Source organism: Oreochromis niloticus, linkage group LG2, assembly GCF_001858045.2.
Source record: "Oreochromis niloticus isolate F11D_XX linkage group LG2, O_niloticus_UMD_NMBU, whole genome shotgun sequence".
NCBI lineage: Eukaryota > Metazoa > Chordata > Actinopteri > Cichliformes > Cichlidae > Oreochromis > Oreochromis niloticus.
In genome coordinates this window covers 8094501-8109112 of record NC_031966.2, presented here as the reverse complement: position 1 = coordinate 8109112, position 14612 = coordinate 8094501, and the positions used below count along the sequence as shown (strand labels likewise).

Here is a 14612-nt window from a genome sequence, read left to right as displayed (position 1 = left end):
ACAGGAGGAGGAGAAGAAACACATGGACACGGTGTCAAGGAAAATAAACCGTGTGGAGCAACTCTCAGCGCTAAAAACACAACAAACCTTTACACTTTATATTTCAGTCAACTGAATCTACTTTAGATTTATTCTGCTATAATCTTATGATATTTAAACTGAAGGACTTTGGACGCCTGAAATGTGACAAAAACTAAATGACATTTTAGTCTAAAGACAAAGCTAAGAGTAAAACTAAATCTGCTGTCAAAATGAACCCTGTCCAACAAATGCAGAGCTCCAGTCACGATACCCTCCATCTATTTGTGGTCACAGCTGGTGGTTAATATGGGGGAGAACTCCTGGAGGGATGTAGTTCTCAGAGGAGCTGCCCACTTGTCAATTACCCTCAGTGAGTCCTGAGAACTGGTTTATCTGAAAGCACCTATTAACACGCTGATGGGATTCCCAGAATGCATTAGCAGACACACAGCATCACACTGACATCCTGTTTATGTCTATGCTGATGAATGCAAGTCCAATATTCATGCTTCTTTAAGATTTTATTTACCCCTAAACAACTCCTGAGGAAAAAAATTGAGCTTTTTAGCTGCTGACTGAAGTGGAACTAGTTTCTAACTGTGACGGGTGCCTAATGCATTATGTGGGTAAATCGGTGACAATATGAAGCACTCAACCATGCAATCCATGTCTCGGTGCAAAACTAAAAGTAAAAGAGCAAAAGTGAGTGTGAAATCAAACTTTATAGTTAATGATGTGGTTTTCTTAAATGATCTAACATCTAACATTTACAAGACTGGGCGGCATGGGGGTGCAGCGGTTAACGCTGCTGCTTAATAGCAAGAAAAGTTTACACGTGGGTTCTCTTCAGGGACCGTGATATCTTCCTCCCACAGTCCAAAGACATCCATTAGTGGGGTGTGAGTGAGTGTGAATGTCTGTCTGCCTGTATGTGTTAGCCTGTGACAGACTGACAACCTGTCCATATACCCCGCCTCCCACCCTGTGCTCCTGCATGTTTTAATAACATAATTTGACCTCCTTGCAGCTGCACTTCAAAAAGATTTAACTTTACAGCGAAACATCAGAGCTGCAATTCAGTTCAGTGGCACATTTTAAACCTTTTCACCCCATTCAAAGCAAATCACAGGTGAGAGCACTGAGCCTGAAAATGTGTATGTATGAATGCCCCTTTAAGAGCAGATGAGTATGCCTAATGACAGGCTGTGCGGTGGGATTCATTATACCTGTTTTTGTGGAATTTCTCTTTATATTTTAATTGCCCTAATTGTCCACTACTTCAGTGAAATGCAGAAAATTCTTAATTTCCTTTTAGTTTCTAGTATATAAGGCAGCGTGGTAGAGAAACACGTAATGTGCCATGAGTGAAGCCAGAACCCGGCTAACAGTAAGACGAGTTTTTATAGAGGGCTCTACATCACAGACTTCTGTTAAATGAAAGCAGGATCCATTCTGAGTTTTCATGATCGTGGTTTAAAGTCTTTATCGCAGTCAGGTTTTGGTCTGTGGAACTTTTAAAGTCCTGAAATTTCTACCACAACTTCAAATTTCCACACATGCATCACAAAGACACAGAGATATACAAACACAGTTTTAATGAGGGACAACCCCAGTACATTAATGTGTTGATGCTAACAAATTTTCTTCTTATCCCCAAGTGACTCCAAGCTTCTCTGCTTTTAGTCGGCAGTTTATATTTGTGGAGGCTCGCTTCCTTTTTTCTTTTCTCAAACTCTTTGAACAACCTTTAAAAGCAAAGCCAATCCCTCAGTGCGACCTGTCTGCATCACTCCACTAAAACATGTCTGGATTCAGCTGAAAGATTTGACTGAATAGATGCTTCAAAGCGCCATAAAAGGTTTAATGGGGCTCATTTGTGACCTCATTCAGGTCAGGTAACGAACATTTTCTCTCTTCTCGAGGAAGTTGAAAGGAAAAAAGAAATCAGGGAAAGAGCCCAGCATGAAACAACCTCTGACCTCCCACTTAGATTAAGGGTTTAGCGAGGTAGCCCTTTTTAATTGAATGTCCTTTACTTTACATCCAACGTCCATTTCCTTTTAGCAAATAAAGAACTTTTGCTTTAATCAAGGCAATACTTCATGTCGGTGTGTTTCTGGCAGGGCACCCACACGCTCAGATCACCTTTGCTGCTTTCTAAAAGGATTTTTCCTACTAAAACAGGCTTTACTGAATAAAGCTATTAGAAAATGAGAATTTATCACCTCTGTATCGAAGCCCATCAAGCTCCCTTCTCATGTCAACACAGACACTTCACGAGCACATTAAAAATAGCCTTGAAATGAACAGAGTTATATCTGCCCGGAGTGAGAAGACTGCAGAACACGAGTGGGCGTTCTTCAGCCGTTTGATGTGGTTGACTGGGATCACCGATGCTGCTCCTAACCCTAACCTAGCAGCTGAAGAAGCCCCCTTGTGTTCTACATAGACCTCTGCTTGGCTGCGCCTACCGAACGTCTGAGAGTTAGAGAGACAGTACGGGACTCTGGGAAATACGCTTTGCTTTTTGTCCCAGTGCCAGGTTAGATCACACGGCGGTGAAGCTCATTTGGTGCTAGAAGTTTGGTGATATGTCAACTATACTTGCGGGGCCAGTGGGTGCATACGCACAGCTGCTGAGGTTAAATACCAGCGTGCAGTGAGCTGGGTTCATATTTGACACAGTGCCTGGGAAGATATTTATGGTCCAACATTGATTCCCAAGGATTCAGCGGGACGTGCACGTGTGTGCTTCTAAGAAAGCGCACGCTACACAATACATTTTATAAAATAATTGAGCAATATAATCAGCTGCATCTGAAACTCAGCAGTGGCAAATGAACCAGTTCTACCACTCACAGCCAATCTCCAAAGCAGGAGATTGGCTATAATCATCTTCAGCTGCAGTCGGACATGGTGGAGCCGAAGTATGACCAACCACAGGATGAGAGACTGGCGATGAGGTTGAATTATACTGAAAACCCCCGCGACAGCAACCGCCGAGTCAGGAAACACAAGGTGTGAAGGGTTAGGGGCTGAACTTTCAAAATAAGAGCAACGCAATTGTGGATGATGTCATTCTCTTGTTGAATATGTCGCTCTAATATCACCAGCACAGCACTGAAAGGATCCATTACACTATAATTTCAAACTTTGATTATATTCCCCACAATAACTATGTTTACATTGTCATTTGCTTTGTGATATGTTCGGCTCTGCACATCCAGCCATCTTCATTTTCTCACTGTCTCATCAGTAAACTGAAGACTATTGTCATGCAGATGCCGAGTATACGTTCTTTTGTGTGCTGCAATAAAGACGAACGCTTGTAGCAAGCAGATGCTTTGAATTGGAGATGTCTTTATTGGCTTCTTTTCAGCCACACGAATCTTATAAACAGTGAAGGAAAGAATAACTCACCGCCATTACTTCTACGCTTCAATTACAAAATTTTAAATAATTTAGAATAAAGCCCGAGTAAAGGCAAATGCATGTGAAGTTTGTTAAATAAAAAGTAGTTGGTTTGCAGTAAAATTGGACGTTATTTGACTCCCTAATGCATCACTGTGAAAGCATCATTTCAGCCACACAGTACATCCTCCATAACGACAGCCTGAAGGAGCAGCACTCTAAAACATCAAGTGAAAGTGTGTTATGTCTGAATGCCAGCAGGTGAAAGGTCAGCACTACACTGGGCAGGCAATTACTGATGAATGAGTGCCAGCATGCACGTCCTTCAGGTCAGAGGCACGCGGGGGGATATAATGCTTCATCCCTGATAAGCTGTTTTCAGCCGACCCGAGGGCCGCAGGAGCACCGGGCAGACCTCCGTGTTTTGTCTTTACCTCTGTTATTATCTGTCTTAACTGGCACTTAGAGAGCATTTGGGCTTTTTATCGTGTGCGCATCACCATATTCAGTGGATGGACTCAAAGTAACTGGATCCTGCTGCATGCCATGAACTACCCACACCATTAAACACAAATCCAGCAACTAAATTCAAGTTATTTTAAAAAGCAGGAGAAAATGTCAGTGCCATGTTAGGTGGAGAGCAGACATGAAAATTCCTGATGTGTTAGATTACTAACTGAAAGAATTACTGCTTTACCTCACGTTGAGCAAAAACAAGATGCCTATTGTACTAGTATGAGAGTTTGTAACAACACGTAAACGCTAAAAGTGAAGACACTAAAAAACAACTTATCCTTTTCATTTTATACCTCAGATGATTCTTTTACCACATTTTTCTTCAGTGTTAAAATTCCAGCTAAAGCTATGCAGATGAGAGAAACGTAGGAAACATTTTCTCCTGGTTTGTCATTCTTTGCTCTTGTGTTTTGTATGTTTTGCTCTCTCATTGAGGAGCGAAAGGTAGCGGTTCCGCCCAAAAACTGGGGTCTGCCAAACCCAGCCTAGACTTCAGTGTCCATGCCATTCACTTCATTACCCCACCAGTATTTCAGAAGCAGCTACCTGTCTGAGCAAACCAGTGCCCCCCCTGACCCAGATCCAGACTTGAACATTACTCCGATCTCTTTCCCATCACTTCACTTGAACTAATAACATTCTCCTCTGTCTCAGCCTTTCCAGGACAGTGGAAGTAACGTGTTAAACTTTAACTACCGCTCTTCAGAGTCCGCTCTCCTCTCAGCATTGCATGCCCTGACACACGACCCAATCATATTGTTGCATGACACATGCTTAGAGCACAGTTTCGCAGCAGTTTCCGCCATGTGGTGGCAGACATGTCTACTCGTTGTCACAATAAAGCTGAAGGTGAGACTGCGATGTCCTTTGTATGCACTTTTGTTAAGATATTGCATGAAATGTTTTGTTAAGCTGAAAGATTAAACTTCAGTCACATCCTGATTAGTTAAAATCCAGTGTCATCGTGTCCAGGTGCACAAATACAGAGCACGTCATTGTCCAAATACTTTTGGACCTGTCTGCACAGTATTTAAAGAAAAAACAAGCTTTGATGGATTTTGAGGCAAATTAAGAGACTGCTACAAATCAGCTCAACACTTCACTCACCTGGAAACTTTAAATCCTTCCCAAACAAACTGATTTGCCGGTTATTGAAATTAAATCAAAATTTAAATAATATTTTTGGGGTTTTGTCTCAGCAGAGTGGTTCCATGCTCTAAGTTTGTGTGCGTTTGTGTGTCAAGTCCACAGTGTTGCTCATGCGTGTCGAAGCTGAAACTCATCTTGTGTCTGTAAACATAACCCACATGACAAACAGACACAAACACAAAACATGCAACAGGCACCTTATCAGCTCTCTCAGCGTCACGCACACTCGCAGGAAGTGCTGCAGTGTGTCTTTGATGTGTCTGAGTGCGACTACTTCACTGCCCGCTTGGAAAAATGGAACGAATCAGAGGATTAGGGAGGCCTGGGAGTCACTGCAGGCTGTGTGTTTGTTGTGCGTGTGCATGTGTAGTCTTTCGGGGGGGGGTCATGCTATGTTTGGTACACTGATTGCTGATCCAGTTCCTCTTCATCAAAGAGAAGAGGAGGAGGAATGTCACCAGCAGAGCTGGGAGCCTGGCGGGGAAATCAGGGGGGAGTTTGAGACTTGACAGTGTGATTTGAGAGGGGGTACGGTCACATTCTGGCAATTAGGAGGAGGGAGGGTTGTTTCCTATGCTGACACTCTGTGTGTGTCGGGGGGGGAGTAAAACATAAAGCGATGATGAGAAACCAGCAGCAACCACACAAAAAATAATGTTTTCTTGACTGCTGGCCTTTGTCAACTTCTTCCCGTCGGGTCTGCGGGGACGTGCAGGATCCTTGAGGTGTGTCGTCGAGCAGACGAGCGTGTCATCCTTCGCATACGGCGGGGTTTCACACGAGAGCAGCCGAGCTCTTCAAAACGAGTCCAAGTACACAGAAAAGAGGCTTCAACAGGGAGATGGCTCTGATTGGAAATCTAGTTTGAAATGAAAATACATCTTACTGTGCAGTGATGCAGACAGTCTCCGTCTCTGTCTTTGATAATCCCTCAGTGCAGGCTGTAGTGCTTACAACTCACAGCCAATTTATCAATAAAGTTTGAGTTTGAAGACTCTTGTCATGAAGTATGTAAGAAGGAGAATGTTTGAGTGTTAGGGAAAACTTTTCAAGGGGGACTTTGTGTGGTTTATTGTGTATTTTTACAATTTAGATATTAAATAATCAGATCTACAAAGGAAAAGGTTTATGTAATTTAGCAGGTAATATATTTCTTCTATAATTCATTTTAAACAATTGTAGAATGTATATTTACAAAAAAGCAAAGACAAAAATAAGTTAGAAAAACATCAAATGTAAAGCAAAAAAAAAAAAGATAATTAGTACTGGCCAAAAGTGCTGAGCCACCCCTCGTTTTTTTAGATTTTGCAGGAAAATTGGAACTAAGTGAAGTGGTTTGAGCAAAAATACTTAGAAATACAGAATATAAGGCAAAAACAGAGCCTGCAAAAGGTCTGTATTCGTATCACTACCTTTATTCTTCAGCACAGCCTGAAATCTCTGAGGCAACTGTCTATAATTTCTTTATCCGTGACCAATGCTCCATTGTGTGTTTTCCTATCCAGGCATGTTTACTGCATGTAAGCATGGATAGGAACATGTTTACTGCATTTGCAGCACCATATGATTGTTAGCTGGTGAAAAGCACTGACAATCAGATGCTCTACACGCGGTGTTGCACGGTGGATCAAAGTCTGATGGTGCTTTTCCGTGTTCACAATTCCATGAATGTTATCAGGATCTCCAACATCACTGACTGAAATGCAGCTGAAACCATGACAGAGCCTCCACTGTGGTATACAGATGGCTGCGGACTCTCACTGTTGACGTGCTGCGTACATAATGATGACGATTTGAACAAAAAAAATTCAAATTTGGATTGATGACTCCATCAGACCTGTTGCCACTCATTTTTGGTTCAGTTCTTGTGTAATTTGACACACCTCAACCTTTCCTCCCTGTTTCCCATCATTAATAACGGCTTATTAACAGCCACGCTTCCACTGAGACACTTTTGTCCTTCACTCGTTCACTCGTTAGCTAATAGCTCTTTGGAAATCACCTGTCAGACTGTTATCTTTGGTATTTTTAAGATTCAACTAAAGAAATGTGAGCAAATCATGCGTTTTGGTAACAAAGAGCCTAAAGATTCAAATTAAAATGGGTTATTTACTAAGTTTTCAGTGTTAAGTAGCTTAGCAACAATTCCTCTGAAAACAGTCAGCTACAAGGAAAACCTTGAAATATCACTCTGGACCATTTTAAGAAGATTGCAAAAACGTCTGACTCCTTTGAAATGAGGTGTGGCTCAAGACTTTTATTTATAGAGAGTTGGGATTATATATATGTAGAGAGTAAGCACAACAAGACTGATCGGTAGAAAGAATGAGGGTAAAAAACAGTGGATCAAGTAAATGTCTATGAAATTTCTTACTGTGGCATCAGAGGAGACAGTGAGACTTCCAAAGGTGACAAAGTTCATTATCTGGGGACTGTCCCTGAAAGTTTTATGAAAATTTGATGAGTCATTATGTTATTTAATCTAAAAAAAAAAGTAAATAAATAAATCAAATAAAAAAACAACCTTGTTCTAATTTCTTAGTGAGTCAAGTTATTGAGGCGTGAATACTGTGAATAAATGTAAAACTCATGACGATTCACATTTACAGTCAGCCATTTTTTGTGGTGTTTTAGGAAGTAATTCATGGTAAGAAAAATATGTAGCTCTGTTTTCAGGTGGCTTAAATGTGTAAAGAATGTACTTCTTTTTTAATGTCAGTTCCATCCTGGCATGCACAAAGCTAGCTTCCCAGTTTCCCAGCTGGACTAAAACCCCAAACATCAGTCTCAGGCTCCGTAGGTTGGCTGGGATATGCTCCGGCCAACATGCTCCAGGTTTGAGGAGGAAGATTTGGCTCTCAGTCTCTGTTTGATGTGGACCATTTCGCAGGAGCAGTTTTGGGTTCGTTTTGTTTTCCTTTACTGGTTTCTGGTTGTTTACATGAATCATATGAGAGCTAACCCTTCAATGAGTTGCTTTTTCATTTATTTTTCATCCTCTGATCATGACATTAGCGGTCTGGTTGCGGCAACGCTCACAGAAACACTTTGCTGTCCCTCGTTGTCCAAATACTTTTGAACACGTACAGTTCCTCCATGGAACAAAATCCGAAATGAGTATGAAATCCTTGTTGTGGTGCTGAAGGAAAGGTCACAGAGGGTCACCCAAAATTATTCAAATTCACCCTCTGAGGATGATGAATATTCACGGATCTTTTATGCCGAGGACCAGAGTGTTGGAGGCGACTTAATTCAGAACACAGCGGCTGTGAGTCCACGAGTGCAGCAGGAATACAGAGCAGAGTGTGCGCTGGACTGAAGCTAGCTCTGTCAGTTTGCTGTGGATCACACTGATCCTGCTGTTTGTCTGTCGCTGGTGTTAAGCTTCTGTTTACGGCAGCCGGGGGGATGTTAATTAAATCGAGGGCTCTTCACACCATTGTTATGCATAAGCAAAGTATTTGAATGAAATGAGAGAAAACACTTTCCATTTGTTGTCCACCTCATCTCTGCTGTCGATTACTGGTCTGCAGGTGAAAGCTACAGAAACTGACACACTGCTGATGGCATTCAGATGACTGGGTGTTGATTTAGATGCCCACAAGGAGACAAAGTTCTAAAAGAACCCAGTAAAAACTACATGCAGTAGTACATAATCAAATAAAGTGAAATGAAAATCTGTGACTTTTAAATCAGTAACAGTTTAATAAGAGAGCATTTGACTTTCCCCTCGATAGCAGACACATTTGGACATCACTTTCGTGACTTTGGGGACTCACAGACTGCCATCTCTAGATTTTAGTACTGAAACCAAGTTTGAAGAGTCACATGGCAACATGTTAAAGTCCTAAAAGTAGCTGTGCTTTGAATCCCACGGACAGAGGAATGGGATTATGTTCATTGTTGTATGACTCAGTGGAGACCAAACCAGTGCTAAAAAAAGGGGGAATACTGGACTATCAGGAGGACACTTCAGTGGTGTATTCATGTTGCAGTGCAGGAAGGTCGTATCAATCACACTGTGAAGCTTTCGTGTCCTCTTTTGTCAAGGAACTCTAAATTAACAACCTTGGCACAAATATATACCTGTCAAACGTGATCTTGAAAAAAGCCACAGAGCTCTTTTTACTTTCCCTGGATGGAAGGAAAAAAGGTTTAACAGTGAGCGGTAACTGACACTTGGCGTGATCATAATTAACATGTGTTTCATATTTCACACAGCTCCTGGTGGAAAGGACGGGGGTGTTGGTAGAACTAGTGTTGGAGCCAGAGTGCGTGTCTGCGCGCGCGCGTGTGTGTGCATGTGTATTATGAAGCTCAGAGATCAATGCAGCGTTTGATCTGCATGTATCTGAGTGAAGTGAGCTTCCACAGAGCTTCCAGAGCTACCAGCCCAGGGGGAGGCTCAACGTAACGGGCAACACCTCACTGCACCACATCACCCCCCATCGCACACACACACAGACACACACACGCACACGCAGACAGCGTTTCATCTACTCTGCTGTTTCATCTCACACACACGCGTGCGCGCGTACACACACGCGCGCTAGCAGCAGCGTCACGTCCATCATGTTCTTGCAGGAACAAAGGCTCTGAGTTCAGACTGACAAGCATCTGAAGCTGACTCCCGCTCACATTTGTGCACTCTGAAGGAGTGGCTTCAGATACTAATTAAAAGTAGTTTCATAGTGTTAACTGTTTAGACATATTTCTGCAAATTCTTCCCTGATAGTGGTCCTTGAAAAAAGTCAGAGGTTCATAAAAATAATGAGTCATGTCGCAGATCTATGCTTACATTCTGACTCAGGAAGCATTCCTGTTGCAGAGCTTACAAACAGCTGGTGCAGCTGTTTCCTGTTCGAGGACTTAAAGGGAAACAAGTCCCACTCTTGGCCCTGTCTGGTAGAATAAATCAGATGGGTCAGAAAACTACTGGTGTGATTCTATCATGTGGACAGGCCTAACTTTAAAGCTGGTGATTTTCACAGTGATCATGTGTGTACAAAGTCCACAGGCAGGCCCACGTGGTTGTGTTTACATGCAACTTTTTCAGAGTATTGGAAATCGTTTGGCGTAGATGAAGTTGGTAGGAATGCTAACAGAGTCGGAGGAGTCTTTGATTGATTTTGAACTGTTGTGGGTCAGAAGCAGAGCTTTACAAAGATGCAATAATAATCGGTGCAATAATAATCCCACAGAATGACCAAGAGGTACCCTTCAGAGCTGAAAATGCAGGCAAGTATCAAAAATTGCAGTTCCTCCAATGCCCACACGAGGGTCCAACAATGAGTCAGTCTCCATATACTCCCATGTTAAAATGTCCAACTTTACAGCTGAATTAAACAAATTTGCAGCTGGATACATATAACAGTTTTGGTCTAAAGCAAATTTCCTCTTTCAAACAACTGCTGTATACAGAGGGATCATTTTTGTTTTCTCTTGTGTGTGTAGCTCAAACTGCTGAAAAGGTTAATGCTGCATGAACTCCATGTCAGGGTAACCAACACGATACTAGGCAGGTGGTCATAATGTTATTCCTGATGTAGGCGGTCCATTGGAATGAAACACCAATAGAAAAATATACAGTCAGAAAGGTTGACAAACCAGGGTTTGCTCCTTCACTAATAAGTTGTCAATCACAAGTCATTAGCCAAGCAATGAGATGGGCAGTATGACATTCTCCAACTAATACTTGTTGTCACAGTGGCTATGCTTGTCTTTTATATTCAGTGACTTACACAGATTTTTTTTTTTCATACTGGGGATATGGGGCTGTTGTGATGACTACTAGGTTTGTTTTGTTTACACATTGTGTTCTTGACTGTGCAATGACTTTTTACATGATGTAACCACTGTATCGACATGCTGCTGTGCACTTTTTGTACTCTGGTTAATGGGAAATGGTCATGACTATCCTGGGCACAGTAACCAGATTGTTGGATATAGAATCAGCAACACTGAAAATCAAGGAGTTTGCTAATGGACACATTATCATTTAAAGGCTGCATAGCAGACTCACAGCAATAGGTTTTCACAGTAGAATCAAATCTCACACACAGACACACACACACACACACACACACACACACACACACACAAAACCGCACACGTATGAATCCTGCAAACACGTGTCTGAAAGCAGCATGAATTCCTGCCGGACTGCCAGATATAGACACAGAGTATGAAACACAGATCCAAGACCAAGCTTTCCACCTACAATGCGCGCGCGGGCACACACACACACACACACACACACACACACACACACACACACAGACAAATACACACTCACAGTATACCTGCACTGAAGCAACATGAATTCATCAGTTAAAGCCACATGATGCGCTCAGAATCTCTCACACACCTGAATTTGTGTTAAAAAAAAACATGCATTTGCTCACACACCATGCAACATGCACTCCCGCTGACATGCTCAATATTCATACAGAGGAACACACACACACACACACACAAAATGGACAGACACACACACACAAAGTCCCTCATATGCATGTGCACATTCATCTCATAGTCTCCCGGCACTGCTTGCAGCTTGTCACTGTAGACTTGGCGTCCCGCGATGCGGACAGGTCCAGATGGTGCTGTCACGGCTGTCACCAAACCGCATCTCCCAGAATACACCTGTGACAGCTGGAACATGTGCGCCCAGTCAGAGCGGCACCACTACAGAGACTAATTATCACCAGCAGTCCAGCCGCTGCCGCGTACACGGGGCCCGCGCCTCGTCGTCACCTTACAAGGTTGCCGAGACCGGCGACAAATCAACTGTGTCGTTAGCGTATGCCAGCTTAGAGAGAGAGAGAGAGGGAGAGAGCAAGAGAGAGAGAGATGCTCTGTAGCCATGGAAACGCATAGCAACCATCCTGCAACTAAGTGAACCTGCATTACTGTTTTTTTGTTTGTTTTTCCAGTAAAGAAAACAACAAAATGTGAGAACAAAAAAATGAAGCTTTTTCTAAGAGAAAATGCCTTTCTGTCATTTACCCGACGGCCTGATAGAGTTACTGGCTACGTTAGCAATCATAAATCATAAATCATGGCCCATGTTAGAGCTACAGGCTGAAGTAAGTCACAAACCTGGCAACAAGTACAAATGTTTAGAGAATTTTTTGCCTATTTAACCATCCAAATGCAAAAGTGCTTATCATGAAGCTAAAATGCTACCTAAGCTAGTTCAAACATTACTCCAGTTACAGACGAAGCCATAAGAGCCACTTTGTGGCTAACCTTGGGTGAGATAATGACTTTAAAGTTGGTGGTGTCACTTGTGTCTCTGAGTCTCGCCTCCAAACTGTACAAGTTGCTCGTACTAACTTGTGTGACACTGAAAAACAAAGTGGAACATTTTAATTAATTTAAAACAGTTTACCATCATTCAGAACAGGCTGCAAGCATCCACTGGATAAAAGCAGAACATTCCCGGCACCACGCACTCATTCAGCTGCCCTGAAATCAGTCAGGGTCCTGGTTTTTTTTCGACCCAGTGTTTTGAGTTTCCTGTGTTTTTGTCATTTTGAATTATGTATTAAGTCCTGAGTTTTAGTCTTTAGTTATTCTATAGGGTCTAGTTTCTTGTGTTCCTTGTTTAGTAATTTTCCCTCTGTGTAGCTGACCCCTGTGTCTCCCTCTGTGTGTCTAAGTGGATATAGTGATGTGAGTATTGTGCTTTGTTCCCACTCCTTGTGTTCTGTGTTTCCTCATCCCGTCATGTGCTCCTCCATGTTCTCTTTCTCCCTTCAGGCTGCCTCTGTCTACTTCCTGTTTTACTTTGAAGGTCTATGTCTCATGTAAGTGTATTCTGCTTTGCTTGCTTGTCTCGTCAGTTCTGATTTCTCCCAGCTGTGTTTCCCTCCTGTCTCCCATTCCCTGATTGACCCTGTGAATATATAAGCCCTGTGTTTTCTCCTGCTGGTTGCTGGTTCGTCTGTGATGTCTTCCCTGAGTCTCCCTGTGTTCCTCCCTGTGTTCCTCCCTGTGGTCCTCCCTGTGTTACTCCCTGTGTTACTCCCTGTGGTCCTCCCTGTGTTACTCCCTGTGTTCCTCCCTGTGGTCCTCCCTGTGTTACTCCCTGTGTTCCTCCCTGTGGTCCTCCCTGTGTTCCTCCCTGTGGTCCTCCCTGTGTTACTCCCTGTGTTACTCCCTGTGTTCCTCCCTGTGGTCCTCCCTGTGTTACTCCCTGTGGTCCTCCCTGTGTTACTCCTGTGTTCCCCTGTGGTCCTCCCTGTGTCCTCCCTGTGTTCCTCCCTGTGTCCTCCCTGTGTTCTCCCTGTGTTCCTCCCTGTGTTCCTCCCTGTGGTCCTCCCTGTGTTCCTCCCTGTGTTCTCCTGTGTTACTCCCTGTGTTCCTCCCTGTGTTACTCCCTGTGTTCCTCCCTGTGGTCCTCCCTGTGTTACTCCCTGTGTTCCTCCCTGTGTTACTCCCTGTGTTCCTCCCTGTGTTCCTCCCTGTGGTCCTCCCTGTGTTCCTCCCTGTGTTCCTCCCTGTGTTACTGCCTGTGTTCCTCCCTGTGTTCCTCCCTGTGGTCCTCCCTGTGTTACTCCCTGTGGTCCTCCCTGTGTTACTCCCTGTGGTCCTCCCTGTGGTCCTCCCTGTGTTACTCCCTGTGTTCCTCCCTGTGGTCCTCCCTGTGGTCCTCCCTGTGTTACTCCCTGTGTTCCTCCCTGTGGTCCTCCCTGTGTTACTCCCTGTGTTCCTCCCTGTGGTCCTCCCTGTGTTACTCCCTGTGTTCCTCCCTGTGTTCCTCCCTGTGTTACTCCCTGTGTTCCTCCCTGTGGTCCTCCCTGTGTTACTCCCTGTGTTACTCCCTGTGTTCCTTTGCATGTCTCTCTGTGAGTTTTGGTTTCAGTTTCATGTATTTAGGTTTTCCTAGTTTAGTTATTTCTTAGTTCCTGTCCTCGCCATCTCCACCTTAAATAAACTCACTCCTCATACCAACCTTTGCCTGCACTTGGGTCCTCACTTTACCTCCACACGGCCTGCCTCGCCAGCCGTGACAAAATCAGACCAAACTACCCTGGATACCTGTCATTGGACAGGAAAAACGACTGGCCACAATCGTAGTAACATGCATATGTTGAAAAAAAATAACTGCTTGAACAGCAGACAACACATGAAAGTTCATTTTACCACCAGTTCTAGCTATTTTTTTAATTCTAACTTCAGACAAGTTAAGAAGAACGTTAAAGTCTTTAACACAGTAGTACAAATACTGACTTCTATTTCAGGGTTTTTTTTCACAGGTTACATGGTTTTTTAAGGGTTTTTTTACTGTAATGGGATCTCGGATGTGCTGCTGTGGGGAAGTGAAGGACTAGTCCATTAATTGAGAGTCAAATTTATATTTCTATCTCTGTCAAGGTCGACAAGGCAGCACTTCCTCCCACAGATGGAGTTTTTTTTACCTCTTCTCTTTGTCAGCAGGATGAGCTGATTGTCACGCTGGGCCGAATGTGTTTTCTCCGCTTTTTTACCTCCCTTTTTTGTCTCCCATT

The 14612-nt window shown here is 43.3% G+C and overlaps 1 pseudogene; it reads right to left on the bottom strand.

The window, feature by feature from the left end:
* Nucleotides 1-13122: 13122 nt before the first annotated feature.
* On the bottom strand, nt 13123-14611 carry LOC109203037 (splicing factor U2af large subunit A-like; annotated as a pseudogene).
* Nucleotide 14612: the final 1 nt, after the last annotated feature.